General features: G+C 44.9%; 1 protein-coding gene across 1 annotated transcript in view; it reads left to right on the top strand.

Moving 5' to 3' along the window:
• The first annotated feature begins 165 nt into the window (after window positions 1–165).
• Window positions 166–5,000, top strand: part of LOC139393049 (contactin-1-like) — a 32,294-nt gene continuing 27,459 nt past the window's right edge. Inside the window, exon 1 of the mRNA XM_071141382.1 lies at window positions 166–302. The gene's annotated coding sequence lies outside the window, so the exon portion shown is untranslated. The remainder of the gene's footprint in view (window positions 303–5,000) is intronic.

The raw sequence follows: 5,000 nt of genomic DNA, 5'->3' as shown, positions 1-5,000 counted from the left end.
ATTGTAGGCTACTGATCATGTAGAATGCTGATATGATTACTTTGTTGGCTTTGCTTTGCAGGCACAGATACCGCTGCCGGTGCGCAATGCTGGCATCCTCCCTGCATCCTCCTCTTCCAATAGCGATCAGATATGCGCTTCCTCGTCCTTCCTACGACCACCGTCAGTCATATTCTCTCCTCCAATAGAAAAGTTGAGACGCACGCGATGCTCCTCGCGCTTGGTTGTGGGACAATGCGCTTTTGATCCAGGTGTTCATGCAATGCGGATAATTTGAAATACCGTTTCATTCTATTTCACAGGTAAGGCCGAAACGGCATGAGCATAATGCATGTAGAATAGGGTCTGTAGATTTAGTCGGTTTTAGTGGATTGCAATGAGGGATTTTAAGACGGACCAGGACAGGGATAACTCTGCAATGCTTCGGAGTATGCTACCGCAATGCAGAATAGTCGTTGCTGGCCTCGTACTGCAGTTCCATACTCATCATAGTCGAGGGGAGGTGCGTGTGAGGGTAATGTGCAGTCACTTTTTGACCGGTGAGCGCCTTTTTTTCCGGATATTTACACATCTGTACTTTGTTACATTTAATAGGCTTCTGAAAAATGAATGTGGGCAAGTTACTCATCTAAGTTGTTTGTGAAAGTAGCGTCTCATTTTGGGAGGGTACCCTGCAGCTCAGCATTGAGGCGAGGCAAGGTGAAATTGAAGGATGATGCGTTACGGGCTCATTGGGCAGGGCTGTCCTGTAACCCGTTATTTGACCAAACTCTTGCAATATGTAATAATCATATATGTAACTGTCCCACAGCGGGCTGGCTTGGGGCATACCTTCATACCTTCATACCTTCTAGGCTGTTCTTCATTGATGTAGCACTGCCTAATTAGAGGGAATGACAGTGAACACACCACTAAACTCTGGCAATATTGGTTGTTGTCAATTCAGTTGCACATAAGCAGATGGGAAAACAATCAGCAAACTGCCATGCACAATATTATAACCAGAGGTATTATAGGATGTGTATAGAATACATGTAATATTATAACCACAGGTATTATAGGATGTTTATAGAATACATGTAATATTATAACCACAGGTATTATAGGATGTTTATAGAATACATGTAATATTATAACCACAGGTATTATAGGATGTTTATAGAATACATGTAATATTATAACCACAGGTATTATAGGATGTTTATAGAATACATGTAATATTATAACCACAGGTTTTATAGGATGTTTATAGAATACATGTAATATTATAACCACAGGTATTATAGGATGTTTATAGAATACATTTAAATTATAACCACAGGTATTATAGGATGTTTATAGCTTTCATTTAACATTATTGGTGTTTGAGAAACAAAAATGTCATTATTGAAGATATTTTATATTAGGGGAAAGGACATTTTGGTGATTACTTTTCATTCACTCCAGGCCTATATATTTCTCTGGATAATTCAGAATTCAGAATACAAATCTGAAAAGAAATGAAGCAGACATGTATGGAGGTCAGTGTTATCACTGTGGTGTTTCTCTGTGTTCAGCCAGGAAAAACAGACACCCACTCAGTCAGTGGGCCAGGCAGGCAGCTTAATACTGGGCTGACCTTAATACGAGTGTCCCGTTGATCAGATTACAGAATGACAGAGAAAACCAACTCTCAGGACTTGATCAGAGATAGTAGACGAGAGTAGAAGATGCTTCATCATATTCACTATGCCTCTGGATCCACTAGAACAATATCAGTGGTGCTCTGAGGAAGATTTACATTCCATTCTATTCCATTCTATTCTATTCCATTACTTTCTGTAGCATTCCATTCTATTCTATTCTATTACTTTCTGTAGCATTCCATTCCATTCCATTCTATTCTATTCCATTACTTTCTGTAGCATTCTATTCTATTCTATTCTATTCCATTACTTTCTGTAGCATTCCATTCTATTCTATTCTATTCCATTACTTTCTGTAGCATTCCATTCTATTCTATTCTATTCCATTACTTTCTGTAGCATTCCATTCTATTCTATTCTATTCCATTACTTTCTGTAGCATTCTATTCTATTCAATTCTATTCCATTACTTTCTGTAGCATTCCATTCTATTCTATTCTATTCCATTACTTTCTGTAGCATTCCATTCTATTCTATTCTATTACTTTCTGTAGCATTCCATTCTATTCTATTCTATTCCATTACTTTCTGTAGCATTCTATTCTATTCTATTCTATTCCATTACTTTCTGTAGCATTCCATTCTATTCTATTCTATTCCATTACTTTCTGTAGCATTCTATTCTATTCTATTCCATTACTTTCTGTAGCATTCTATTCTATTCTATTCTATTACTTTCTGTAGCATTCTATTCTATTCTATTCTATTACTTTCTGTAGCATTCCATTCTATTCTATTCCATTACTTTCTGTAGCATTCCATTCTATTCTATTCCATTACTTTCTGTAGCATTCCATTCTATTCTATTCTATTCCATTACTTTCTGTAGCATTCTATTCTATTCTATTCTATTCCATTACTTTCTGTAGCATTCCATTCTATTCTATTCTATTCCATTACTTTCTGTAGCATTCCATTCTATTCTATTCTATTCCATTACTTTCTGTAGCATTCCATTCTATTCTATTCTATTCCATTACTTTCTGTAGCATTCCATTCTATTCTATTCTATTCCATTACTTTCTGTAGCATTCCATTCTATTCTATTCTATTCCATTACTTTCTGTAGCATTCCATTCTATTCTATTCTATTCCATTACTTTCTGTAGCATTCTATTCTATTCTATTCCATTACTTTCTGTAGCATTCCATTCCATTCTATTCTATTCCATTACTTTCTGTCGCATTCCATTCTATTCTATTCTATTCCATTACTTTCTGTAGCATTCCATTCTATTATATTCTATTCCATTACTTTCTGTAGCATTCCATTCTATTCTATTCTATTCCATTACTTTCTGTAGCATTCCATTCTATTCTATTCTATTCCATTACTTTCTGTAGCATTCCATTCTATTCTATTCTATTCCATTACTTTCTGTAGCATTCCATTCTATTCTATTCTATTCTATTACTTTCTGTAGCATTCCATTCTATTCTATTCCATTACTTTCTGTAGCATTCCATTCCATTCTATTCTATTCCATTACTTTCTGTAGCATTCCATTCTATTCTATTCTATTCCATTACTTTCTGTAGCATTCCATTCTATTCTATTCCATTACTTTCTGTAGCATTCCATTCTATTCTATTGCATTACTTTCTGTAGCATTCCATTCTATTCTATTCTATTCCATTACTTTCTGTAGCATTCCATTCTATTCTATTCTATTCCATTACTTTCTGTAGCATTCCATTCTATTCTATTCTATTGCATTCCAATGTATTCTATTGCATTCTATTCTGTGTGGATTATAGAGGATGGACTTCATGACACATTAGGTTAGGAAGATAACACAGCCTCATAAATTGGACCACTTGCATTTGCAGTGGAACAGTAGTTGTTGATAAGTGAGATTATGCAGAGGTCAAGTGTCAGGGCATGGTCTGACATACTGCTAGGATACAGTACAAAAGCTGTTGTCTAAATCTTTATGAATCACTGAGTCATTCCTAGAGCTCCTGCTAGGCAGCACATGCTAATATTGTTGAGTCAGCCAGCCAGCCAGCCAGCCAGCCAGCCAGCCAGCCAGCCAGCCAGCCAGCCAGCCAGCCAGCCAGCCAGCCAGCCAGCCAGCCAGCCAGCCAGCCAGCCAGCCAGCCAGCCAGCCAGCCAGCCAGCCAGCCAGCCAGCCAGCCAGCCAGCCAGCCAGCCAGCCAGCCAGCCAGCCAGCCAGCCAGCCAGCCAGCCAGCCAGCCAGCCAGCCAGCCAGCCAGCCAGCCAGCCAGCCAGCCAGCCAGCCAGCCAGCCAGCCAGCCAGCCAGCCAGCCAGCCAGCCAGCCAGCCAGCCAGCCAGCCAGCCAGCCAGCCAGCCAGCCAGCCAGCCAGCCAGCCAGCCAGCCAGCCAGCCAGCCAGCCAGCCAGCCAGCCAGCCAGCCAGCCAGCCAGCCAGCCAGCCAGCCAGCCAGCCAGCCAGCCAGCCAGCCAGCCAGCCAGCCAGCCAGCCAGCCAGCCAGCCAGCCAGCCAGCCAGCCAGCCAGCCAGCCAGCCAGCCAGCCAGCCAGCCAGCCAGCCAGCCAGCCAGCCAGCCAGCCAGCCAGCCAGCCAGCCAGCCAGCCAGCCAGCCAGCCAGCCAGCCAGCCAGCCAGCCAGCCAGCCAGCCAGCCAGCCAGCCAGCCAGCCAGCCAGCCAGCCAGCCAGCCAGCCAGCCAGCCAGCCAGCCAGCCAGCCAGCCAGCCAGCCAGCCAGCCAGCCAGCCAGCCAGCCAGCCAGCCAGCCAGCCAGCCAGCCAGCCAGCCAGCCAGCCAGCCAGCCAGCCAGCCAGCCAGCCAGCCAGCCAGCCAGCCAGCCAGCCAGCCAGCCAGCCAGCCAGCCAGCCAGCCAGCCAGCCAGCCAGCCAGCCAGCCAGCCAGCCAGCCAGCCAGCCAGCCAGCCAGCCAGCCAGCCAGCCAGCCAGCCAGCCAGCCAGCCAGCCAGCCAGCCAGCCAGCCAGCCAGCCAGCCAGCCAGCCAGCCAGCCAGCCAGCCAGCCAGCCAGCCAGCCAGCCAGCCAGCCAGCCAGCCAGCCAGCCAGCCAGCCAGCCAGCCAGCCAGCCAGCCAGCCAGCCAGCCAGCCAGCCAGCCAGCCAGCCAGCCAGCCAGCCAGCCAGCCAGCCAGCCAGCCAGCCAGCCAGCCAGCCAGCCAGCCAGCCAGCCAGCCAGCCAGCCGAGAGTGTGAGGAGGACAGCAACAGCAGCAGGGTATCAGATGATAAATGCTGGAAGCTGCTCAGCTGGAGAATCCTGAGTTATTCCTATTTTATACTGAAATGCACCGTCCTCTGTTAGTCATGACTCATCCCCTATTTCAGCTTCCAGGAATTGTGTATAGATCCTT

Source organism: Oncorhynchus clarkii, chromosome 33, assembly GCF_045791955.1.
Source record: "Oncorhynchus clarkii lewisi isolate Uvic-CL-2024 chromosome 33, UVic_Ocla_1.0, whole genome shotgun sequence".
NCBI classification, from domain to species: domain Eukaryota; kingdom Metazoa; phylum Chordata; class Actinopteri; order Salmoniformes; family Salmonidae; genus Oncorhynchus; species Oncorhynchus clarkii.
The sequence above is the reverse complement of the archived record's forward strand: the minus strand, read 5'-3'. Positions and strand labels throughout refer to the sequence as shown.